Source organism: Myodes glareolus, chromosome 26 (assembly GCF_982192425.1).
Source record: "Myodes glareolus chromosome 26, mMyoGla1.1, whole genome shotgun sequence".
In the NCBI taxonomy this organism is placed as follows: domain Eukaryota; kingdom Metazoa; phylum Chordata; class Mammalia; order Rodentia; family Cricetidae; genus Myodes; species Myodes glareolus.
The window spans coordinates 14888180-14915881 of record NC_142051.1 but is presented as its reverse complement, the minus strand read 5'-3'; the positions used below and the strand labels follow the sequence as shown (position 1 = coordinate 14915881).

General features: G+C 44.2%; 1 protein-coding gene and 1 pseudogene across 1 annotated transcript in view; one reads left to right on the top strand and one right to left on the bottom strand.

Annotated features, from left to right (window-relative positions):
• Best3 (bestrophin 3) overlaps window positions 1-27702 on the top strand; it is a 93981-nt gene that overhangs the window by 16007 nt on the left and 50272 nt on the right. Inside the window, exon 3 of the mRNA XM_085683410.2 lies at window positions 15858-15914. The gene's annotated coding sequence lies outside the window, so the exon portion shown is untranslated. The remainder of the gene's footprint in view (window positions 1-15857; window positions 15915-27702) is intronic.
• Window positions 18565-18790, bottom strand: LOC148117762 (Nuclear RNase P; annotated as a pseudogene).

Below are 27702 nucleotides of genomic sequence, written 5' to 3'. Positions count from 1 at the left end.
CCACCTGTACGGTTATCATCATTGTAGATGCTGTCATTTCTCCTTTCCAAGAGGTTTCTCCTCTTCAAATCGAACCTTTATTAATTTTGATGGTATCCACAATTTTTCTTCTCCTGTGGAAACAAGAGCAAAACCCCTTCCCCAACGTAGCACATTTCCTGGCTTCCATTGAGAGGTCAGCACGTCTTTGAAATAAACAGGTTGGTTTAGTTCAGAAGTTTTTTCCATTATCCAATGCCTCTCTGCTGCTGTTGTTCCTTTCTCATTAGCATTAAGAAAATTCAAGGTTAATAAAGCATTATGCAATCTATTTCTGGGGGTATCTTTCGTCCCTTTCTGTTTGTTTAGCATATCCTTTATAGTACGATTTGATCTTTATATAACTGCCTGACCTGTAGGATTATTTGGTATACCTGTAACGTGTTTTATATTATAATAAGCAAAGAAGCGTTTCATTTTCTTAGATACATATGCTGGACCATTGTCTGTCTTTATTTGTGCAGGTATACCCATGATGGCCATAACTTCCAATAAATGTGTGATTACCGAATCAGCCTTTTCTGAGCTCAGGGCAGTTGCCCATTGAAAACCTGAATACGTGTCTATGGTGTGGTGTACATATTTTAATTTACCAAATTCCATAAAGTGGAACACATCCATCTGCCAGATTTCATTCCTTTGAGTACCCTTTGGGTTACTCCCTGCAGGCAACGGTGTTTGATTATAGAAAGAACAAGTAGGACATCTCTTTATAATGTCCTTAGCTTGTTGCCATGTAATGGAAAACTCTTTCTTTAAGCCTTTACTATTGACATGATGTTTTTTATGAAATTCTGAGGCCTGCAGAATGCTTCCAATCAATAATTGGTCAATTTCAGCGTTACCTTGTGCTAGAGGCCCAGGCAGACCGGTATGGGACCGGATGTGTGTTATGTACATTGGACAAAGCCTATTCCTAATTATGTCCTGTACCTCGATAAACAATGAAGTCAACTCTGTGTCATCTGGTATGAATTCAGCGGTTTCAATATGCAAGATAACTCTTTCTGCATATTGTGAATCTGTAACTATATTAAGAGGTTCTTTAAAATCCCTTAGCACCATAAGAATGGCATATAATTCTGCCTTCTGGACAGAATTATAAGGGCTTTGTTCCACCTTACTCAATTCTTCCGATTTATAACCTGCTTTCCCTGATTTATTTGCATCGATATAAAATGTCCGAGCTCCAGTTATTGGAGCATCACGTACAATTCTAGGAAGAATCCAAGAAGTTCTCTTTATGAGGTTAAGTCTATCACTTTTGGGATAGTTGCTGCTAATTTCTCCCAAAAAATTAGCACAAGCTCTTTGCCATGGTTCATTATCTTCCCATAACTTTCTTATTTCCTCAGTAGTAAAAGGCACTATAATTTCTGCTGGGTCTATACCTGCTAGTTGACGAAGTCTCAGTTTACCTTTTATAATTAATTCTGAAACCTTTTCTACATAAGTTTTTAATTTTTTACTTGGTTTATGAGGTATAAATATCCACTCTAAAATAATATCTTCCCTCTGCATTAAAATCCCTGTAGGAGAAATTCTGGAAGGCAGTATGACTAGGATGGAACTAAGATTCGGGTTGACCCTATCCACATGTGCCTCCTGTAATTTTTCCTCAATCATTGTCAGTTCCTTTTCTGCTTCAACTGTCAATTTTCTGGGACTATTCAAATCCTTATCACCATCTAAGGTTTTGTTTAAATGAACTATTAGATCAGGTGTTATCCCAACAGCTGGTCGTAGACTGGAAATATCTCCTAACAATCTTTGGAAGTCATTAAGAGTCCGTAACCGGTCTCTCCTAATTTGTGCCTTTTGTGTTCGAATTTTCTCTAACCCTATTCTGTAGCCTAGGTAATTAATAGAATCTCCTCTTTGAATCTTTTCAGGGACAATTTGTAATCCCCACCTAGGCAAGACTTTCTTTACTTCTTCAAACATACTTTCCAAAATATCTTTATTTGAATCAGATAATAAAATGCCATCCATGTAATGATAAATTATGGACTTGGGAAATTGCTTACGAATTATTTCCAGTGGCTTATTAACAAAATATTGACACAATGTGGGACTATTGAGCATCCCCTGTGGGAGGACAGTCCATTGATATCTCCTAGTAGGCTGAGAATTATTATAAGTAGGCACTGTGAAGGCAAATTTTTCTCTATCCATTTTTTGCAAAGGTATAGTGAAAAAACAATCTTTCAAATCAATAACTATAAGAGGCCATCCTCTTGGTAATAGAGAAGGCAAAGGAATTCCAGATTGTAGCGGACCCATAGGCTGAATTACCTTGTTGACAGCTTTTAGATCTGTCACCATTCTCCATTTACCAGATTTCTTTTTTACAACAAACACAGGAGAATTCCAAGGGCTGGTTGATTCTTCAATATGGTTAGCATCTAGTTGCTCTTGTACCAGCTGTTCCAAAGCCTGTAACTTATCTTCAGCTAAAGGCCACTGCTTGATCCATATTGGCTTCTCAGTTAGCCATTTTAAAGGTAGGGCTGTTGGTACCTCTAAAGGTTTGCTATTGGCTGTGTGTTCTTGTACAGCCTGAATGGCTGGTGACCTTTTTCCATAATACCTCATTATATCCTTCCCAGAATTGTGAGTTCCTGGAACTACAGGAATGTTAATCTGGGTATTCCATTGCTGTAGCAGGTCACGGCCCCATAAATTTATTGCAATATTTGCTATATATGGCCTTAATCTTTCTATTTGCCCTTCAGGCCCTATGCATTCCACCCATCTTGTGCTTTGTTTTACACGAGATAGGGTTCCAATTCCCAGGAACTGAACATCTACCTCATGAAGAGGCCAATTCGGATGCCAGGATTCTGGAGTAATTATACTTACATCCGCACCTGTGTCTAATAAGCCTTCAATTAAAAATGCCATTTATACAGACTCTTAGCTTTGGTCTTTGATCGTTAATATACGTTTGCCAAAATATACGTTTACTCTGTCCTCCTGAATTTTTTGACTCATTCTCCACATGTAATTCATCATTTAGACCAGTATTACTTTTTACGGCAGACATTGGAGTTTTTAATTTTCTTGGTGAGACACATTTTCGACTGTAACTGGGAATGACTGGGCCACTTTTGGCTTGGGGGCCTGCGAGAGGCCCCTCAAGGAGTTTCCCGATGGTATCGGGTTGCCTTGTCTGTCTGTTGTTGACCTGCATTCGTTGGACCAATGTCGGCCTTTACCGCATCTCCTGCATATACCTGAAGGCTGAGATCTCCTACTTTTGTCATTCCCAGAGGAGATATTATTCCTAGGATTTCTTTGCCTGCAATCCCTTTTCAGATGTCCTAATTTACCACAATTAAAACACCTGGTAGTTTGATGTCTCCTCATAGCTTTGGAAATCGCTTCTCCTACCCAGGATTCATCATTATAGCTAAACATCTCAACATTCATTGTATGCTGTATCCATTCTTCCATTGGTGCTGATCTAGATCTTAAAGGCCCAATTATCTTTTTACATTCAGTATTTGCATTTTCAAAAGCTAGAGATTCAAGAAGTATTCGTCTAGCTTCTGGGTCTGTTACCCCTATGTCCAGAGCCTTAATTAATCTTTGCATAAAGTCAGTAAAGGGTTCTCTCTGTCCCTGCCTAACCCTGGTATATGATTCGACCCTTTTTGCTGGATCTTGTATTCTATTCAAAGCATTCAAGGCTGCTTTGTGACATAAGGACAGCACTTCTTCATCATAAAGAGCTTGGACCTGTGGATCAGCATATGCTCCTACACCAAGAATTTGATCTTGGGAAACCTCCACACCTTTTGCTCTTCCTTGCTGTTCCATATGTTTGGATTCTTCTCTGAAATAAATTCCAAACATCAAGGAAGGCCCATCATCTAAAACTGCAGACACTAGCTGAGAGAAATCATGGGGGGTAGCTCTGACATTAGAAGCCCAAGTCCTTATCATTTCCTTAACAAATGCAGAGTGCAAGCCAAAGTTAACGACAGCTTGCTTAATTTCTTTTAAATCATTCATTGCTATTGGTGTCCATCTAGCTTCTTTAACTCCCTTTGAGCCTTTGGAAGTTAACCCTTTGTCAGAATAAATTACAGGGTATGTTGTTAGGACCCTGGGTAAGCCAGTTCTAACAGCTGGTGGTGGCATTGTATCCTGTCCTTGTGCCTTCTTACTCTGTTCACCAGCTCCAATAGTTTCTTCAATCATTTCTAATCTTTTTATCATTGTATCCCTTAAATCCTGAATCTCCTGACCTACCCGTGTTTCTAGTAATTTCACTAAGGTATCAGTTTTTTGGTTCCCATTCTGGAGGTTCATTCTATCTGTTACCTTATCAAAACTTTGTGGTAACGTCTGAACGTCAAATTCAACAGCCTGTACCCTTTCAGGTAACTTCCTAGTACCCTTGGACATGGAGTCAATTTTGTCTATCATAGTATCCACTTGTTCAGATAACCCCTGATTTTCAATAATTTTAATCCTTTCAACTAGTTGTTCAATATTAGTCCGTAAAAATCGTATCTTTCTTAATGATAAAATATTGAAAAGAAAACTGAAACCTAGTAACAAGTAAATTAATATATTCCCATAGTCATATAAACCTTGCATGACATAATCCATTGTATTAATAAAGAAAACAGTAAAATTGGCGTTGGAAACAAAAACTGCCATATTACCTCTTGTCTAGTTGGCGGCGCTGTTGCCAAGTTGCGACTAGAACCACTGCAAAGGTGACTTAAACAGGTCCTGTTTCAGTGTCTGCCTTAGTATTTGTTAAAAACTAGGAAATATAAGTTGCTCAAGAAAGAAAGTTTAATTAAATCAATTCCATACACGGAACCAGAAACCCAGAATCCAGGGGTAGAAAAGAGCAACCCGGAAGCCGCGTATGCCTCCACGTGACCGAGTCGTTCTGATTCACGCCACTAAAGCACCGCACTTACAAGGGAAATTTAAAAACAACTCAGAAAAGAGCAAACCAGGCTTGCAGAGATTGTCCCGAGCCTGTGGAGCTTGGGAGGCGTGGGGTTTAATTGAACTGCTGGCTCCACATACAGGGCACAGGCCGCAGCTGAGGGAGGTCTCGTGACTAGCCGAGCTGGTAGCAAGCAGTTGAGTGGGGGGGAAGGGGGGGTTCTACAACCAAACGTGGGGCGCCAGATGAAGGCGTAAGTCACAGACAATCCCACACCAGTTTGGAATTATGATTAATAGAATGGTTATTTATTCAAAGGGGAAAAAACTTACAGATTACCGTCCCAGACAACAGCCCCTCCGCGCGAACAGGAAAGGAGTCCAGGGGCCGGAAACGGAGCCGGAAGACAAAGACAGAGTGGAGGACAGCCGTTGCTTTTTTTAAAGGGAGAGAGACCACGCCCCAATGGGCTGGTAACTCAGCGGCGATTGGCTGAAGGAGCTGAAGGAACTCCCACAGCAAAGTCCCTCTCATTTCCAAATTTGGATGAAATGCCACACTAGGGAGCAGGTGACTGCCCAGGGCTGGACATATGAACAACCTTGCCCCACCCCACCCCCAGTAGGAAGAAGCTGGGCCAATGAGAAATCAGAAGCAGGAGAAACCAAGAAAAAGCCCCTCCCTCTGACCTTGAGGATACCTACTCTGAAGTGGGATTTCTTCTAGCAGCTTTTCCAGAAGAATATGGCAGGAGAAGTAGGCACAACCGCTGAACCGCTGCCCAGTCCTTGCCAGGCCCCTTGTAAAACTGGCCAGCACAACCACACATCCCATCACTTCCCAGCTTGCTTGCATGGCTTCCATTTTTCAATTCTTCCTCACCGGCCTCACTTGCTTTTACCCAAATAAAGTGGAACCAAATAATCCTTGATTCTTGCTCATTCCTCAACCCAGATGAACCAGGCTAAGACCACAAGCAAGCTAAGTATTGAGGTTGTGTCTAATGATGAGTGTACACATAAATGTGAGTCACCCAACATTCCCTAACAGTGCCTACCTGCTGCTTTAAAAAAAAACTGAACATTCTTTGTGCTGTGTATTTTATTAAATAATGATAGTTAAATGCCTTTGCAATGACCTAGTATGGTGCATGTTTCTCGTCTGTGGACTTGAACATATCCTTAAACAATGGCGTTTCTCAGGGGACATTGGTCTCTGAGATTCCTAAGCTCTTTAATCGGGGTATGACAGTCGATCTTGATCCCCTGCACACACGCACACACAGATGCACACTCGTGCGCCCCATGCATGTACACACACACACACCCTTCTTCCTTGCTAGAAATTCCAGTTTTGTGGGCAGTCACTCTTTGCTTTGCCCTCTTGGACGAGTGAGGGGCAATTCCAAAGAAACAGAACTACGATGAGTTAGGCAGCTCTGGGGATCCCTACACCCAAAGATTTGGCTCCTAAGATTATAAATATGTTCACACTTTAAATGAGTTATAATATTAGCTGCCTTCAAAGAATCCTGAAACCCACACATACATTAACATGCACATATACATGCATATATATATACACTTACACACACACATATATATACACCTACATACATACACATATGTGTGTATGAATAAGTTCTTATGTCACATGTCTTACCAGGGATTATGAGTTAGTATTTATCCTACCTTCATATTCTCAACTCCTAACATTCATACATAGTAGGATCTCAACAAACATTTCTTGAAGTGATTGGTTCATTCATCTTGACCTGCAATTTACGTATTATACATATTACATGCCTAGTAGGAAGTTAAGTAAAGGGGCATGAAGAAGGCCCAGAAAATATGGCTGGTATCACTTCTTACCCAAAAAGTTTAAGGCTATAAAGAAAGGTAACAAGGGGCTGGAGAGATGGCTCAGTGATTAAGAGCACTTGACTGCCCTTCCAGAGGTCCTGAGTTCAAACCCACCAACCACATGATGGCTCACAACCACCTATAATGGGATCTGACTGCCTCTTGTGTGCGTGAAGACAGAGCACACATATATATGAATAAATCTGAAAGAAAGAAAGAAAGAAAGAAAGGAAGGAAGAAGGGAAGGAAGGGAGGGAGGGAGGGAAAGAAGCAAACAAAATGGACCATGGAACAGATTAAATCCCCATCCTGTTACAACACACCAAAGATGGCAAGTAATGGCTGTTGGAACAGACAGGCTCTTCTGCCATTGCATTATGTCTAGACACAACCAAACCCAAAAGAAAGTGTAATCTGATCTTGGTAGAACGCAATTGGTGCTTGAAGAGCGCCAACAAGACGCCAAAACTGGGCAGCAGAATTTGACAAGTCTTCAGTGGAGAACGGTGAGGATGGGTGGGTTCCAAAGGAGCAGTGGCCACAGGCGAGAGCTGCCATTGTAGGACCCTCCATCAAAGCTCGCTGTCTTAACCCATGGTCTAACTCTTCACAGAAGAAGATTCAAAACTTAGCTTTAAACTGGAGCAATGGGAGAGGAAGGGTTGACATGGCAAATGGTGTTTGCCTATGTTACACGGACGATGCTGGTACCGTGGGTCAGGAAGTGGTCTGACAGATGGGACTCATGAGGCAAATTGTCAAAATAGTGTCCACTACCATGAGATTATTTTCTAAAACTAGGGAGGAATGGGTTAGGTGAAATAGGAGCCACAGACACCAGAACCTTAGTTTCCCAGTAAGGCCAGCTCTGTAAAGCACCACTGTTGTGGGAGTCCTTTCTATGTGCTGTGATTACCATTAATGAATGAATAAAGAAACTACAGAGGCCTGTTGCTAGGACGGAACTTATGTGGGCAGGGAAGATGGAGCTGAATTCTGGGAGGAAGAAAGCAGAAGGATACAGACACCATGAAGCCGCCAGAATCAGACACACCGAATCTTTGCCAGTAAGCCACTGCCACGTGGCTAAATACAGATTAGTAGAAATAGGTTAAATTAATATGTAAGAGTTAGCCAATAAGAAGCTAGAGCTAATGGGCCAAGCAGTGATTTAATTAATACAGTTTCCATGTGGTCATTTCGAGTCTAAGTGAGCCGGGCAGCCGGGAAGAACAAGTGGGCCTTCCCCTACACACAACCCGCCTCCCTTTCATTCACTCTCAAGCTCTTCAGTTTATTCGTATCCTATTTAGCAGTTTCCCTTTCCAGGTTTCATACTGTGCTCACAGAGATTTCATATTCTTTAGGTGTGGTTCACTGAGTCCCGCACTCTTGGGGTAGAACTCATTAATCTAGCCACCTTCATCTGCATCCACATTACACTCACAAGTCTACCACCCTCCTCAAAGCTTGTGGGAGTCACCAACTAATATCTGACCTGTCTTAAGGCCTACACCACTGATAGAACCCATATCTGACATTGCTTGGGTGACCAAGAACGTGAGACCAGACAGGTCAGGGACCTAGGGCAAAGGCAAATACTACTGTTCTAGTAAAAGAACATAGCAATAAAATTCCTCTTAATAATGTCTTGTTATACTCATAGATCAGTGCCTTGCTTGGCCATCATCAGAGAAGCTTCCTCTTGCAGCAGATGGCAACACATACAGAGGCCCAAAGAAAGAAATTATGCAGAGAGATCTTGAAACACTCCGCCCTAAATGGTTTGTCTCCCTCAAATTCCTCCTCCTCAGAGCTCAGGGAACCTGGGCAGAAAGAATGTAAAAGCTGGAGGGAATGGAGGACACCAAAAAAACAAGGCCCTCTGTCAGCAGGTTTAGCACACATACGCATTCATAGAGACTGAGGCACACACACAGGGCCTGCATGGGTCTTGGTACTTCTATGTTACGACTTTCATTTTAGTAGTTTGGTTTGGGTTTTTTTCGTTTGTTTGTTCTGGGGTTGTTTTTTGCTTTGCTTTGTTTCGTTTTTTTGACAGCGTTTCTCTGTAGCTTTGGAGCCTGTCCTGAAACCAGCTCTTGTAGACCAGGCTGGCCTCGAACTCACTGAGATCCGCCTGCCTCTGTCTCCCAAGTGCTGGGATTAAAGGCGTGCGCCACCACCGCCTAGCCCAGTCTAATGTTTTTAAGGGATTCATGAGGATACAAATCAAAGGGTCTCTGCATCTATATCTATTTCTTGTGCTTTTTCTTGAACTCTTTTTCTTCTGTTTGTTTTTTACTATTTCAATGTGTTAGCTTTTGTTTTACCTTAGAAGTCTGTTGTTTTCTAATAAGAGATAGAAAGGGACAGATCTGGATGAGAGGAGAAGTGAGGAGGAACGAGGAGAAGTAAAGGGAGGAGAAGCAATAACGGGGATACAATATGTGAGGAAAAAACCTAATTTCAATCAAAGGAAAAGGGGGACTATGAAGGCTTGGGGGTGTTAAGTAATTTACCTAAACTCAATTTGGAGCCAGGATTTACCCCAACTCTATCCCTTTTACAGACAAGGACCACTTTCCATTAAGGAGGGGAGCACTTCCAACAGCTTACCTGTAGTTTTCTACTCGATGGCTCTAACCATGTCAGCAATTATGCCCCTAAGCAGCCTGCTATGCAGATAACATGTGAGGGAAAGTTCTAGAAACCTAGCGTAAATCAGACATCCAAACAGGAGCATGCAAAGCCAGTTAAGGGTGACGAGTTGTCAGCAGCCTCAGGGAGGTCACTGCAAGCTGCCATCTGCGGGCCCCTCGGAGGATGCGGACTGCAGCAGACATTAAAGGGGTGAGTTTCAGCAGGTTTGCCTGCAAGAGGCCCAGCAAACAACGCTGGCATGCTAATGATGCTTGGGAAAGAGGTGAAGCTAATCTAACTATTTGACAGCGCAGGAAACATAGAGACATAGAAAAGCTGGGGCCAGAAGGCGCAGACGTCTCTAGAAGATCTGCATTACAATTTAGCTTTCAAACAAATTAGAATCCAAAGGCAAAAAGTCCCTTTCCTTCACATAACCCTGTTGGTAATTTCCTTGTGCGACTTTCTAGTTCTTTCTTGTCAATAGGCTAATAGTTATAACCACTTATATATCCATTTTTCCCTTTATTAAAATATGGCATATGATGTGAAGAAATTTTGAGCACTTAAAAAATATCTAGCCACCCTTTCCTATGGCCGTGACACCCTGGAACCCACAAATCTATTTTTCTAAACCCTCTCCGAATGGCTCTGATGATCAGCCAGCCCGCTTCCATCTGGTCCCGCCTGTCGCCAGCCATCCACACGTCGTGTGTGTCAGCTTGCCCAGGACTTGCTCATCACATCCCAAGATGGAGCTGTAAGCGCAAGCTTGTGTGTGATTGTATTTTAATAACTTCACAATCCTGAGAGTGAGGTGTTCGCAGGGCTTTTGTCTTTGCGGAGCTCTTCTGGTGCGGGAGAATTGTCTGTATTCTGTCAATCATGTATTTTAATAAAACGCTGATTGGCCAGGTAGGAAGTATAGGCGGGTCAACCAGACAGGAAGTAGAGGTGGGGCAATGAGAATAGGCGTATTCTGGAAAGCAGGAAGCTCCCTGCAGTTCTGCTCAGACCACCGGAGAGGAAAGATGTAAGCTGCCCAGCTGAGAAAGGTACTGAGCCGTGTGGCTAACGTAGCTAAGGATAATGGGGTAACATAAGTTATAAGAGCTAATAAGTAGCCTGATCTAATGGGCCAATCAGTTTTATAATCTTATGGAGTCCTGTGTGTGATTTTCCTTGGGGTATGCCAGCTGTGGGGTACCTGGTGGGACAGAAACCCTAACAAACCGGCCCCTCGTGTTACACTCTTCCCCATATAGTGACTGTTTTATTCATGATACAACTCCAAGGGATGGGCGAGCCAGCTTCTATTCCCCTTTGCTGCTCAAAAGACCAACCCTCAAGCAAGGTCTTTTGTCCAGGGTGGCCCAGCTGGATAAGCAGCCAGCATGACTCTCTCTCCCTGCTTAGGAGGTCTGAGCTGTTGTCTCCAGGTTGCCTTCCAGTTATTTTGAGAATATTTTGTTTAATGACAGTGGGAAGGCTGAGCATCCACAGAGACCAGTGGAAAAGATCTCCCAGGGCAGACAAGGCATGTGTATCAAATCAACCAGACAGACTTTCTTTTCTACCTCCAGGTAGAATCAATGATGTCAGAATCGCTCTCAGGGAACTGATACATGACTGAAGAAATGTACTCACATTTTCTTAACATGTAGAAATAAACTGGCCATTGTTATAAATAGTATGATACTTAGTGCTCACAAGAACCCCGTAAAGCGATGTAGTGTGGAATATTCTCAGATGCAGCTTTTCCATGCACCTTACTGCAGCAGGTGTGATACTAGCAGCAGAATTGTAACGGGCAAGGTGCTGCTCCTTTTAATGTAAAATAATATACACTCATTATGGACGTTTTTAAATATAGAGAAATCGTGGGGAAATGTACCCACAATCACTTTGCAAGAGTTCAGTTAGCTTTTCTGCTGTGTTCCCCTGCTAGAACCTCAATTAACTATCAGTTAGCATCCTAGTGCAATGTTCCCCCAAATATTTGTACTCAAATATCTTTTTTATTTAACTAAGTTGGTACGTGGTAGTTGTTTTATTTTTACATTGCTGTTGAGACAAGGTCTCACTATGTAACCCTGGCTAGCCTGGAACTTGCCGCAGACCGAGTTAAACTCCAAGTCACAGAGATCTGCCTGCCTCTGCCTCCAGAGCCTGGGGTTAGAGGAGTGTGCCACCATGACTTTGGCCTTAGCTGTGGTCCTACTGTATATTAAACGGATTCGCGTTTCCACTTGTTATGTAACATGCATTTCCCCATTCCATGATAAGCCATGTATAATTTTAAAGAACTGCACACTAATTACTGCATGGGGATGTCGTGTTTACCGAAGGGTTCCCAGTTGCAGCCTTCAGTGGTTTTCATCTTCTGAGAGTTTAGAAGGAACAATGGAAATGTCCACACTAAACAATTCCATGCTAAAACTTCTTTTGAAAAGGTTCGTTTTTATTTCCTACAGCTAGGTTCCTAAATCTGCACCCCTCTTACAGCGCTAGAACACCTTTAAGGTACTTGCTATGTATTGAAAGTTTGCCGTCGAGCAGGCTGGCTTGCATATCAGCAGTAATCGTGATCCTTTCCAAACCGGAAGCTTTCAGATAGGAAACAGAGCATATGCTTGTGTGCATTTCTTGATTTCTAGAGAAGTCAGCTAGTTCCCTTATGCTGACTATAGCTAATAGTGTGCTCTACTCCACAAATTACTTTTTCATATAATTTGTAAGCAGTAATCGTTACTAAAAGTATGAATTCTATTTTTGAAAAAAATTTAAGGAAGGAAGGAATGAGGGAGGAAAGGAGGATCTGGGGAGATAACTCAATGCTTAAGAGCACTTATTCTTGTAAAGAATCCAGGTTTGATTCCCAGCACCCGTAAGCGGCTAACAACCATCTATAAATCCAATTATATAGATAGATAGATAGATAGATAGATAGATAGATAGATAGATAGATAAATAGATCTCTGGAATATATATATATATTCCAGAGAATCCGGTGCGGCCTCATGGGTCCAGCTCATATATGGTGCATAGATATACATGCAGTAAAAACACCCATACCTATAAAATAAAAATAAATAAATCTTGCCATGCCCAGCATGTCTCTGAAGACAGACCTGACTGAGGCAGTGAGGAAATGAGAAAAAGACAGACAGACAGACAGACATATGGACACACAGGCAGAAAGCTGGAGTTGAGTGGTCTGAGTCCTAAACATTGGCTATCATATAGAGCTGAACAGAAACACGGGGTGTTGCATACAGATGAGCAAAAGGGTGGGCTTATTTCAAACAGACAGACAAGGAGGCAGGTGAAGCACCATTAATAAAAACTCAGAGTGAGAATTTGAGGTTCAGCCTGAAGGTCAGAAAAACAAAGTAGCCAGCCACTGGCTCTTACCTCTACCTCAGTCCAGAAGGACGATCCTGCCTCCAGGAATCTCAGAAAGAGAGTGAGCCTGAGAGCTGTCTCCTCCTGTCTTATGCTCTCTAGGGCTGGGATTAAAGGGCATACACACCACTACCTTCTGCTTTCTAAGATAGTGTGGTTACTGGGATTAAAGGTGTGTGTTATTGCTGCCGGTCTGTAAGACTGGCCAGTGTGGCTGTTTTACTTTACTGAGTCTCAGGCAAGTTTTTATTTATTAAAATACAATTGGAATGCCACTGCAGGTGGGGTTATTACAGACAGACAGACAAGGAGGTGGGTTTACTACAGACAGACAGACAGACAGACAAGGAGGCGGGGTTATTACAGACAGACAAGGAGGTGGGGTTTACTGGATAGAGGAGGCAAGGTTATTATATACAAATAGACAAGGAGACAGGGTTATGACGTACAGACAGACAAGCAGGCAGGCTTTACTGGATCAAGGAGGCAGGTTTAGCTCATCTGAAGCAGCCTCTGTAGGGAAGCAGGCTGTAAATATCTAAGCGGAGAAAGCTATGGTGGCATTTGCTGAATGCACTATCAACAGCCACATGTGAACCAGAGGACGACTTTGCCATCCATTTTCCTTTGAGCCTCACCAGGGGGATTTAGGGAAGGCTTTGCCAATTCCTTCGTGGGTCAGAGGCTCTGAGGACCTTGACATGTCCAGGTCCAGGCCAACAGCACACCTTCTCTCAGGACTTCCCTCACGGGGCTCCTCTGCTCCCTACAGAATCTTAATAATAATGATGATGATGATGATGATGATGATGATGAAGAAGAAGGAAGAGGAGGAGGAGGAAAGGAAGGAAGGAAAGGAAGGAAGGAAGGAAGGAAGGAAGGAAGGAGGAAAGGATGGAGGAAGTAAGGAGAGAGAAAAAAAAGAAGAGAGAGATTGGGAAACCACTCATTGGTTAAAGTGCTTGCCATAGAAGCCACAGAAGCCACAGTAGCCACAGTAGCCACAGTAGCCACAGTAGCCACAGAAGCCACAGAAGCCACAAAAGTCACAGTAGCCACAGAAGCCACAGAAGCCACAGAAGCCACAGAAGCCTGGTGCGCCTGCTGGCTTAGGGCCTGCTAGCGAAGAGACCCAGCCTCAGACAAGGCAGAGAGGCAAGAATCAACACGTAGAGGTTGTCTTCTGATCTCCACAAATGTGCTGTGCCGTGTGCACTCCCGCCACCCCACAGAAACACATATGTTAATTTAAAAACACTACACAGAATAATCCAAGTGCATGCTTTTATCTTTTTAGCCATTTAATACTTACGTATATGTAATCAACTAGTTAGTTTGTGGTACTGGAATAGAACCCAGGTCCTGGCATACACTAAGCAAGTGCTCGGTGCTGCACCACACCCCAAACTAAGTTATAAAGATCTACAACAGTTGGGTTCAGTCCCCAGAACCACATAAACAGGGAGTGATACACATCTATCTCTAGTCCCGGTACTTGGAGAAGCAGAGGCAGGAGGATCAAAAGCTCAAGATCATCCTCAGTGACTACATCTGCTTGCAGGTCTTGTTGCTACAGCAAGACACCCAGCAACTGAGGGAAGACAGGTTTATTCCGGCTGGCGGTGTGAGGGTCTAGTCTTTCACGGTGGGAGGATAGCCATAGCCACAAAAGCTTGATGCGGCTGGTCACATTGTACACACAGTCCGGAAGCAGTGAGCATGTATCCTGGTACATAGCGCGCTCTCGCCTTTTTATGCAGCCCCCGCCCGTGGAATGATGTTTCTCACACCCCAACCTCCCCACCACAATCTAATCTAGGTAGCCCCTCGTAGCGAGCCTCAGAGGTTGGTTTCCAAGGTGAGTCCCAATCCCACCAAATTGACAAGATTAGACATCATACCTGCCTAGCAAGATTCAGGGCTAGCCTGGAATGTGTGAGACTATCTCAAAAAACAAAATAAAATCTTTATGTATAGTAAAGCTTGGTCTTTTTGATCCTATTAAAAAGTATTATGTTTGTTCTACAGTGAGAACAAGGCCCAAATTTCTAAAGAAAGAACTTCAAGCATGTATATAAATAACATAACATTTCCATTCTGTGGGCTCCTGGTATAGATTTCCATTCTTATTAAGAACTGGCAAGACCCTCCAATTCCCTAAACTGGCAAAACTGGGGAGAGGGGCGAGTATGATTGGGGTTCATGATGTGAAATTCTCAAATAATCTATAAAATTATATATATTTTTTAAAGGACTGGCAAAACCCAAGGCCAGGGAGATAGCTACAGTGGGCTCTTGGGCCTGTTCAGTGTGAGTCATTCTGGGCCGGATTCCCTGATTTCCCACTTTGTGCTGGGATGTATAAGCATTTTGAACCGTCTTCCCTTTACCTAAGTTGACAAGGAAAACAGGCTGACAGAGTGATACCTATGACCCACCCAAGGTCGCACAAGTAGTAAGGAACTAAACATTGTCAGATTCAAACACCTCAAATTCCCTTCGCTAATCTGCTGCTTAGCTTCTCAGGTAGGAGGCAGCCTGAAAGAACCAGGCTGTGAGTAGGTGGGAATTCTTTTTAAAATTGAAAAACCCAGCATAGGAAATGGCCTCTTTGACATTGCTGGAGGTCTGGCAGTCGGCTAAGAAGTCTCTCACCTGCCCCAGTTGCTATTTTAATCGACTTCTTCCTTTTCCTACGAGTTTAGACGTCTAGCTTCAGGAAAAGGCGTCGGATTAGCAAAGGGTGAGCGAACAGGCTCCGGGTCCATCTGTCTGGGTTTTAATAAGCCAAGGCACAAAGTACACAACGAACGGTTGCCTGCCAAGAGGAAACCGTTGAGTCAGGCTGGTTTGTGAGGCCGCTGTCTGTCTTTGTCGGCTTCTTGACAGCTTTGTGAGGATGACAACCTACTTCCGCCTCCCTTGATTGAGAAAACTGGAGATACTGATTATAAAGATGTGGCACTTTTAACAACTATGATCTCTTCCTCTAGATATAAACCAAATTTGAAAATCACGACGCTTCAATGAGATATAAGAAGTGAAGGGAGGTAAGTCATATTTTACATTATAAATCCCCAAATCAAGTTACTTTAGACACAAACAGTCTTTGACAGTACTGAGTGAACAACGGGATGTTACAGAGCTTTTTAAATGGCTTCCTTTGTATCCAGGAGTCTTAGGGATAAAATGAACGTTTGTCGCAGAAGAGCGGCGGGGACTATGGCAGATGATACAGCCCCACACTTTGTGCTGTTTAAGAACCAGTGAGCTTGCTCTTGCCAGCTTGAGCACTTGGTCTCAATGCCTCATGACTGATTGGAAATTAATATGTATATTAAACGATATATTATCAACCGGCTTTCATTTTAAAGAGGACGTGCACTTTGAATATTTTCCTCTTAAAAATCAATCTTTCCTGGGAAAGATTGCCTTGGGATCGTAGGGGAAATCAATATAACTAAAATTCTTTGGTGAGTACTGCCCTTAAGAAATAAGACTCGGGAGCGGGGGGAGGCAGGGAGAGGAGACAGTCACTCACCTCTTCCTCTTTCTTCCTAAATATAAGAAAAAAACCTACCTAGGTGGTCTTGTGGAGGGTCCCAGGAGCCTAGGTCAGAGAACGCAGGAAGGCAGAAAACAAAGATTATCGCAAATGTGGAGATCTAGAAAAATGCTACCCATCAACAGCAACCTAGAGGTGAGAAGTTCAGACACTGAGCAGATGACAGACAGGGAGGGAAAAGTAACAAGTGCAGACTTGTGGGAAGATGAAAGGAACAAAGGGGCGAGTGGAAGACAGACAGGTCAGACTCACCCACTTCAAAACCAAAGTCAAACTACTGAGGAGCCCCTAGACTATGGCACAAAGAAAGAATTGGCTGATCTAAAGACCTGAACTCTCGAATTAGGCTGACCCAAAAGTTGTGTGCACGCATACACACACACACACACACACACACACACACACACACACGCACACACACATATACACATATACACACATCACACATACCACACACATGTACACCACGCACACACACATCACATATACCACACACATATACACGTCACACATATACACTATACAACACACACAATACACACATATACACACACCTCACAAATACCACACACATACACACATGTACACATATGCCACACAATACATATACACCAGAAATACTACACACCTACACATTACACATGCCACACACATACACACACACAAAATAATAATAATGAAAATAGATACAAGAATGCGGGGGGCCATCCTGTCCAGCAGGAATGAACGCCACCAAAAACGAGAATTCCTTCTCTGGTCACATCTTATTTTGGAGCATTCCCTTGAGGAAAATTGGGGGAAGGGAAGATAGAGCAGGGACGAGAGAAAGCTTAGAGAGGGTTGGGCCCAGAGGCAGCTGCTTTTAAGCGGTGGAGAGGCTTGAACGCTGTCCTGATTGGTTAATGCCATTCTGCTGGTCTGAGCATGTGCAAGCAAGGGTGCAGGCAAGGGTGCTCAGCCCCACATGGCTACCTCCAAACTGCAGGACCACCTGTGCCTCCAGGTGGCTCCCAACAGCTCCCCCTATTAATGTCTTTAAGAGCAATAAGGCAAAACTATTTTCCAATCTGGTCCCCACCTCACTTGGGCTAGCAGGTAGCACACCAATCAAAGACATACAGCACTTCCACCTAGACGCAGCATGCCAAGAATATCTCTGCTCCCACCCATTCCTAAGGAAGGAAAAGGCAAAGTAGAGTCAGTCAGAAAATTGTTAAGAGATAAGAGGTTGCACAGGGTGTTGCTCAAGTCGATGGTGTGAAACAGCTGCTCTTGACACCGCCCAGAAGGTCATCATGCTGTCTCCGCACGAATCTTCCACAGCAGGACACTCAGCATCCACTGGGTCATCTCTCTTCTTTATTTCTCTTGTCAGTCTTGCTGGCATCCAGATGTATGTCAGCATTCCTAGAAAAACATAAACAAAACTCTCCTCCCAAATAAACATTTAAGAGTATTAAAAACTCTCAGTGTAAAAATTCAGCACAATCAGTACTGGAAGTAGGCTGGTTTTGAACTTAGAGATCTGCAGGTCTCTGTTTCAAAAAGCAAATCTTGTTTGCCTGTACCAGCAAAATTTTGAATTAAAAATTAAGTGTATAGAATGCAAGAGAAATCCTTTCTCTGGGGGAAGCTGTCACTGGTAGTGTAGTCCCCCTCTTATGTCTAAAAACCAAAGCAGTTGTCACTGGGAATTGAACTCAGGACCTTTGGAAGAGCAGGCAGTGCTCTTAACCTCTGAGCCATCTCTCCAGCTCCCCTATTCAGATGAAAAAACCTCTAGGTAGCATTGTTTTATTCCACCCGTTGCCAGAGGCAATAGGTAATGGTAACCAGGTTGACGCGCCTTTATTATGATAATTACGACCAGTTCTGCCTGAAGTTTATGAGGGAAAATGGACGTCGGCATTCGATCTGACTACTTCCTGCTGACAAAGGGACGTTGTTTGGGGGATAAATGTTTTTATCTGACTGAATTTTTGGCGACAAATGTTTTTATCTGACTGAATTTTTTGGCGACTGTGGCTGTGAGCGGCGGCGGCAGCAGCAGACAGCGGCGGTTGCCCCGCCTCTGAGGCCCATTGTGGCGTGCTCCGCATGGCCCGAAGGCATGGCCCTGCCCCAGGCCGTGAGCAGGCTCGCAGTTTATTCCGTACCTGCGAACTGTGCACCCTGCCTCACCTCAGGCATAGAACTCGCACTGCCAGCCGTGAGTCTTTTTCAAGCTCCGGCGAGGGGGGGCATCCGCCCACCCGTGGAGGGCCCAGTTAGGGCCGCGGGGGGCCCCAGTCTCAGACCTTCCCAGGGGCCGGGGAGTGACGAGCACTTAGTACGTGGCCCCGCCGGTGAGCTTCCTCCGCCCGCCCATGTTGCTATGGAAACGCGGTTCAGAGTTTGGCCCCTCTCTGTCTTTAGGTCTTTAGCGGCATTTCTGCTCACCACGCAGCTTGCAGCTTCTGCCTCTGCCTCCCGAGTGCTGGGATTAAAGGCGTGCGCCACCACCGCTGGCTACTTCCTCAATCAAAAATTAAAGTTTTCTGTACGTGAGAGCCAGAGACTGAGCTCTCTTAACAAAATTAGGCGAAAATCACCTCCAAAAGCTCTGTGGCTCTTTAAGAATAGGGAAGGCAGTCTTAGAACACGATCAACTCGCCTCCCTACGAGACTGTTGCCTCCGAGTCTCTTACAGCGAGTACGCAGGTGGACGGAGAAGGAGCGGAAGCCGCGGTCTCCTGTACCCCATCGTCCTCATAGTCCCGCCTTAGTTACCTCGCCTTTTTTGCTGCTGTTCACACTCCTCCTGCACTGAACTTAAGGGATTTTTCTTCCCCGTTGCTTTCTGTACCTTCTTTCAGATACCTTAACTTTGATTTTTTTTGTATTTTCTTTTCTTTTTAGGCCTATACTTTGAAATTCTTTTTCCTCCCCTTTTTGGGGGATTCAACTGACGTCACTCACCGCTCCACGTGTTCAGAGTTCTGAAATTCACGGCTCTCTGTGTCCTGGTGTCTGATTTCAGCTTTTTCTCCCGGGCTTTCAGCACGTTGCTGGGCACTTCCTTCTCAGGGTCCCCCGGCGTAGTTGTCAGGGTCCCTCAGCGTCCCGGGGTTTCGAGCACCAGTTGCGGGGGGCCATCCTGTCCAGCAGGAATGAACGCCACCAAAAATGAGAATTCCTTCTCTGGTCACATCTTATTTTGGAGCATTCCCTTGAGGAAAATTGGGGGAAGGGAAGATAGAGCAGGGACGAGAGAAAGCTTAGAGAGAGAGGGTTGGGCCCAGAGGCAGCTGCTTTTAAGCGGTGGAGAGGCTTGAACGCTGTCCTGATTGGTTAATGCCATTCTGCTGGTCTGAGCATGTGCAAGCAAGGGTGCAGGCAAGGGTGCTCAGCCCCACATGGCTACCTCCAAACTGCAGGACCACCTGTGCCTCCAGGTGGCTCCCAACACAAGAACAAGTTTCTGAGAGATAATCTGGTCCTTTATGACTATAGTAATCACACACATGCGCACGCACACACACACACACACACACACACACACACACACATGTGCGCGCGCACACACACACTACTGGACACCAGGCAATCTCCTTATCTACATATGGAAGTGTGGCCTGTGGTTGGAGTGATTAGTGTGGTTCTTGTGTTTCCAAACATACAGGAAAGAGAATCATCAAACAGTCTAACTTTATGGCTGGATGTATTCTGAGGCCTTTTTATCAGGGTCGGGGCACGGGTATTTGTTTGTTTGGTTGGTTTTGGGTACGCATTAGCTTCTTAGACTCCTTTGAACTGTCCCAGAAATAGCTGAGTTTCAAGTTAGTATTAGGGAGTCCTAGGAAATGAACGATGTGGGGGAGGGGAGAAGCCTCAGTAGTGTGGGAATGGAGAAGGGCTGTGTGAAGGGCAGGTTTACCGTCACCTCAGGGAAGGTGTCTGTCCATTCAGCCTGCAGCTCCCCTCAATCCCCTCTGTTAGTGATACTCAATTCCGCAGACTGTAACTCTCTCTGCCTGACAACAACCTGTGTACCTATCTCCTCTAGATAGTGAATTCCTTGAAATTGGGGGCAAATTCTTACTCATCTGTGTATTTCAAGCTCCTAAAGCCAGAAGAGGGCACCAGATCTCATTACAGGTGGTTGTGAGACACCGCGTGGTTACTGGGAACTGAACTCAGGACCTCTGGAAGAGCAGCCAGTGCTTTTAAACTCTGAGCCATCTCACCAGCCCCTATTCCAAGCTCCTAAGACCCGGCCTGGCATGCAACTGTTACTCAGAATCTTTTTGTAGAATGATTGGAGCCAGACACATGCCCCCTCCCCCACCCCTTCTGTCTTATGAAATGTCTGACCTCATGAGACATATTGACTTATAAAACTTCCTGAAAGCCTATAAAGCAACAGAAAATACGTTGTTTTGTGCTCCCAGATCATTTTAGCCTCTGGATAGTCAATTAAAGTTTATGTGATCTGATTATTAATATTTATCACTAAACCTTGAGAACTGTCTATAAACTGCAGGATGACACACTAATTGAAAGACCAGAAAGGCATATAGGTGCTTTATACACTGGGCAATTAATACTACTTAGCTTAACGGTTATTAAAAATTTACAAGTCTTGGAATTAACGCTAAGTAGAGGCTGTTAATTTAGGGTTCACGGATCCTTAGCAGGTCCAAGGATGAACTCTGAGGGTGGGGTGGGACACTCCATGAATCACAAAACGATGAGGTTTGCAAATGTGTCCAGGAACGAGGATGACCCCAAAATAATGAAATACATGACGTCAAACCTTAAAGGAGCCTCAAGATGGGGGTGACGACCCGAGTGGACGCTAAGGGGGGAACTTAGGGATCTATAGGACATGAAGGACGTGCAGCACACAGGTCACCATGTACTGTTTAATGACACAACGGGTTGCTGCCACCTCACCATTTTTTTTTCCTACATGAAAAGAGCTTTTTCCTCTGTCAGACAATTTGTCAAAATCGCTTCTAAAATCCTAAAAGGGGCCTGTTCCTTTTTCTCCGCTGGTTCTTGCATTTTAGGTCATCTTCAGAGAAAAAACCTGATTGATCATGGCATTCCCCCCTTGGAGACTTGAGATCCCACATCTGCAAATAAGTCCTGTACAATGACAACATGTATCATCTCACCTGAACAACTGTTGCTTTACATTTTTTAGCCAGGGGAGAGAAAGGATAGAGCTTTAACACAATGACACTTTGTAATTAAAGTCTAATGACCTGGTTATTTTAACGTTTAGATTCGGAAATGTGTTTTCTCACCATCTCTTACTGCTGCTACAAGAGCTAATGACCGCAAAAGGGAGAAGATAATTGCAGGTGAATCCACACTTTCCATTCAGATATCGTCTTTGAGAAGCAACCAAGAAACCCTTTAGACTGCTGGGCTGCCAGATCTAATCTCCCTGTCTAGACTAAATAAAAATCCATAATTATAGAATTCGTGTAAGGTAATGGTGATAAGATATATGGTTTGCTGTTATTTGTTGCCTTGCAAACACTGGGAAACAAAAATAAGTATCTGTGCTTTAATGAAAGAAAGAAAAAAAGATCGAGTTACCACAATGTGTAATGAGATCTCATTAATGGAATTGCATGCATACATGCATACCTGGGCATGGAATGTGTCGAGTCACACACCACATCAGTCAGTGTACCAGTTGGTAAAGTATTAACATTACGTGAAATCAGGCAAATCTTTGGGAACTGCGCGCTATGTTTTGTAATTGTTCTACCTAAGAAAGACACAATACAAAGCTCAAAATATACAAAGCTTTTTTCTAATAATGCCTAAATCTATCTACCTTCCTTCCTTCCTTCTTTCCCTCCCTCCCTTCCTCCCTTCCTCCTTTCTTTCTTTCTTTCTTTCTTTCTTTCTTTCTTTCTTTCTTTCTTTCTTTCTTTCTTTCTTTATTATTTGCAATATATGACCCCCTCCCCACACCCTAGTTTGACTCTGGTACACTGACTGATCAAAGCAAGAGGCTCGCTTTGACTGTATGCTGTTTGTCTGTTCCTAGCGTGGAAGCCAGTGTCTCGCACATGCGAGGCACACACTCTACCAGTAAGCTGCACCCCCAACCCTGATCAACTCTGATATTAACCTGGCAACTTTATCTAACTCTACCCGTTTATCTCATAAATATCCTAGCTAGACCGAGATCCAGCTGCCATTTCTTTGCTCTCTCTTCCTACCTGCAACAACCCACGGCCTTTCTCTCCTTGACTCTTGAAAGGCACGGGTCCGACATCTTGTCAGCTCTGGGATGTGCTGTTCTGATGATAGAACCCAATGCTCGGGGCATAAAATCCTGCACACAAATATTACACTCCAGTTCTCCCCAGAGGTTATTCTGTAACTACTTCATGCTTGTCACAGGGCTGAGCGAGTAAGTGCAGGGTCCTTTGAAGAAATGGCGATTCCAGGGGAAATAGAAACTGAGCCTGCACTTTGTGTGTGTGTGTGTGTGTGTGTGTGTGTGTGTGTGTGCCAGAAATAGTCTGTCTTAAGATAAGACTTGTCTAAGAGGCTGTCACCATAGGAGAAGGTCAAGCTGGGTACTTTTTAAGAAAAGAGATCTATCTGGAGGGTGGGAAGCTCAAGAGTATGATGCGGGAGCCTGTCAAGGGTCTTTGCGACACAGTACTGCGTGTGTGTCATGGTGCTGTGTGACAGAAGGACAAGCTAGCTCGTGCGAGGGAGAGAGCATTAGGAGGCAGGGTTGCTTCTCTCATGACTCTTTTGGAAAGACACTAATCCTCTCAAAAGGACTCTACCACCCAGCACTCTGACAGTGAGGATAAGCTGGCAGCTTGTGCTGTTGGGAGACACAACCAACCATACAGTAGAAAAGTGGGTGGAGAGAGGCATCTATCTATGTATTTAACCCTAAGTCATTAGTGCGCAGTTTAATATTTTGTCTATTTAGCAGAATTACAGTAATAGGTTCTTGCCTAGGGCCTAAGACCTGTCTCATCATAGGTCCTTGGCCTTATAATGGGTTTGGGCTTGATCTTGTGACGTGAGACAAATCCAATGAAAAAGTGGTTGGTTACGTTTACTCCAGCGATGCTCACACCGCTATTGCTGCAGGGGCCGTGTCTTGCCAGCCCAGAGGCTTTTGTAAGTCGCAATGGTCGCAGCAGATATGACTGACAGTTACTTTTCTTGCTTGGTAGTATACATCGTATCTTCTGGCACTGTGTAAGCTAGCCAATAGGGATGACGCTTCCAAGTGAGTTCCAGTTTTGCGCTATGGGCACTCTAGAACTTGAGGGAAGCCAAAAGCAATATTAGTAGCCTATAACGTTTTGGTGTCTATGGAACCTCACTGGTCAACAGGCATAGGACTGCTGTAGGTGAGTCTTCTGTATTTCCGTTGCTTTCATTGGTTAATTAATAAAGAAACCGCTTGGCCTGATAGGTCAGAACATAGGTAGGTGGAGAAGACATAACAGAATTGTGGGAGAAAGAAAACAGAGGCAGGCAGACGCTATAGCTCTCCTCTCCGAGATGGACGCAGGTTAAGATCCTTCCCGGTAAGCCACCACCTCGTGGTGCTACACAGATTATTAGAAATGGGTTAATCAAGATGTGAGAGTTAGCCAAAAAGAGGCTAAAACTAATGGGTGAAGCAGTGTTTAAAATGAATACAGTTTCCGTGTAATTATTTTGGGTAAAGTGAGGTGAGAGCCGGGCCGCAGCCCACCGCTCCCACCACTACATGGGACGATATTTAACTTTCTGAAGAACCACCAATTCATTTTCTACTTTTGATTGGACCAACGTTTCTAACAAGGTGCAAGGGTTTAAATTTCTCCCTATCCTCGCTGACGCTTGTTTTCTCTGTCTCCTGTTTCTTTGATTTTGTTTTTGTTGTTGTTTTAGACAGGGTCTTGCTCTGTAGTTCAGGCTGGCCTTGAACTCGCGGTCCTCCTGCCTTAGCTTCCTGTACGATGTCTTTCCCAGATTTCATAGCCACCCCGTGTTTGCCACTCTGACTTGCGTTTACCCCGTAACTAATGATGTCAAGGATCTCATCATGTATTTATTTGCTATAAGTGATTCTTGGCACTTTCCCCCTAACTGCAAGTATACCCTGTAAATCATACAGATTTATAAGGATCTCTGTTGTTCCTTTTTATAGCCACATGTGTCTCATCTACCTAATGCACCACCGTAATCAGCCACTCTCCTACATACAGGAATATAGTATGTTCTTTCCAGCATTTTGTAATGACAAACAATACTACAATGAATGAGTTGGCACACATGCATTTTTTATTATGACCAGACAGTGGGCTCTTATGGCATGGAGACAGCACAAAGGAGACAAAGCCGTATATTATGAACGAGACAAGCAAGGCTTTATTGGAAGTTCGGCTCCTGAGCAAATGGGAGCTAACAGTCATCGAAGAAATAGACGGACAACTTGCTTCTAAAAGGGAGCAGCAGGTTTTTATTGATTTTTTTTTTCGGGAGGGGACTGAAGTTTAGTAATTGTCTGTTGGTCATAGGCAAGATTTCAAAAGATGTTTTCCTTCTTGTACACAGGTATTCTAGCCTTGAGATTTGCAGCATAGAGGGCACTCAGCTAAACCTAGGCACTGCTGAGATACTCATTTGCATCCTGACCTTGCAAAGGCTGAAGGGCTCTAGGTACCCAGCGTTGCAGAGAAAGCACTAGAAAAGGAGTAGAAGAAACGCACCCCAGATCCAACAGGTGGCAGGCCCGGCTTACCCTGCGCTCTAGCCTTGAACTAAACATTTTCAATGACCAGCGTGAAGAGAAAAGTGAAATGTGGCCCAAAGTTTCAGGGGATAGACACAGTGAGGACAGAAATAAGATACTTTTCATCTCATTTTAGGGCCCACTAGATATAAGTAGACACCACTGCGGAGTCAGTGTGTGTGTGTGTGTGTGTGTGTGTGTGTGTGTGTGTATAAGAGAGAGTGGGTGTATCTATGTTGCGTGAATGTGTATGTGCATGTGTGTGACTGCATGTGAGTGCGTGTAAGATTCATTTACTTGTGCTTTGCGTGTATGAGTATTTTGCCTATATGTGCATGCAGTGCCCACAGAGGCCAGAAGAGGGCATCAGATCTCATGGAATGGTTGTGATCTGCCTTGTGAGTGCTGGGAACCAAGCTCAGATCCTCTGCTGTTAACTACTAAGCCCTCTCTCTCTAAGCCCCAAAGTAAGTGGGATTTTGGGGTTTTTTTTTTGTTTTTTTGTTTTTCTTTCGAAAATAGCTTTGGGGCTGGAAAGATGGCTCAGCCCACTGAAGGCTGGGCTCACAATCCAAAACAAAAACAGCTTTCAGGTCTCTACAAAGAAAATACCCTGTTGCAGAATTCACCTGCCCAAGACATTGTCTGTAGCAGCGCTGGCCCAGAGCAAACACTGTTAGGTGCAACTGTGTGGCCTCCAAAACCGGTGATTTTTTAAAAACACGTCTGAGAGCAACAGTCTAGATTTTCCCAAGACAGGCTAACATCCGAGCTGATTCTGGGGGCTTCCCGGGTCATTTTCCAAGATGAGTCTTTTCCTTAGCAACAATCCCCTGGCTGCTTGTCATCTCTGTGGCCACCTCACGTCCCATCAGGTCTAGTTTGATCCAGTCATAACAGGTTCTTAATCTGTAAACGTTCTGGCTTTATGAACTAGTCTGGTGTTTGTGACAAAGCTATTGAGACCACGCATCTAACCAGTAACAGGTTAAAGACTCCAAATCAATTTGACTTCTGACTCCCTGACAGGGGATGGGGGAGGTCCCCTACCCCTGCTGTTTATAGGTATACTATAGGGTCCCTGGAAATGGAATTGCCAAGGGCAAAATGTAAAATTACCTGCAATTTTGTTATATATTAATGAAGTTAGCAAGGAACAATCCTGATTCTCTCAGGTGACCCCAATGATCTTTCCTACTTCGCTTTTGATGAGATTGCTCTGCCAGGTGTTCAAATAAACTGAAGGGAGCCAGTCCAGAAGTAGGGAGACCAGTTGGACAACCACCAGCGTAGCCCAGGAGGGTGAAGATGGCAGCTCTCAGGAGTTAGAGGCAGGTGTGTGTGGAACGGGAGAGGAGGGCATCAGCGGGGGGAGTTCTGAATGCATTTTAAAGGTGGCACCAGCAAGAACTGATAAAAGACTGAACTGTCGTGTCAAGAGCGCTGAAGAAAAGCCTCATGTTTGAGGCTGTCTGGAAGAAAGGAATGATCATCAGCCGAAGTATGCAGCAGCAGCGGAAGCAGGAAGCAGAGAGAGAGCTCAATCTGAAGCACAGGAGCATCAAACCCAAGCTGAGTTTGTCTTACTTTTCTATTGCTGTGGCGAGACACCATGACCATGGAAACCGGTAAAGGAAAGCCTGTATTGGAGCTTATAGCTTCTGAGGGTTAGAGTCTATGAATAGCATGGTGGGGGGCATGGTGGCAGGTAGGCCCAGACAGGCGCTAAAAGCATCTCAATCCATAGACAGACAGACAGACATGGTGTGGGAGAATTGTCTGTATTCTGTCAATCATATTTTAATAAAATGCTGATTGGCCAGGCAGGCAGTATAGGCAGGAAAGCCAGACAGGAAATAGGGGTGGAGCAAAGAGACTGGGAGTATTCTGGGACGCAGGAAGCTCCCTCTACCACTCTTGCGCAGACCACCGAAGAGACAGCATGTAACCTGCCCAGCTGAAAAAGGTACTGAGCCGTGTGGCTAACATAGATAAGAATAATGGGGTAATATGTGTTATAAGAGCTAATAAGTAGCTAGAGCTAAGGGCCAATCAGTTTATAATCTTATGGAGTCTTGTGAGTGATTTTCTTTGGGGTATGCTGGCTGTGGGGTACCGGGTGGGACAGAAACCCCAACAAGCCAGCCCTCATGCTACACAGACAGACGGACAGACAGACAGACAGACAGACACACACACACACACACACACACACACACACACACACACAGACACACACATGGGGGGGGAGACTGGTAATGTCAAGAGTCTTTTGAAACCTCAAAGCCTGCTCTTACTGATAAACTTCCTCCAACAAGGCCACACTAACCCTTCCCAAACAGTTCCAACTGAGGACGGAGTATTCAAAGGCATGAGCCAGTGAGGGGCTGTTCTCATTTTAACCATGAGAGAAGGTTGAGTTAAGCTGAAAGTATCAGCCTGAAAAATGTGATGGGTAACTGTTTCCACTTCGTGGAATTTAGAATCACCACGAGAACAAAACTCTGACCAT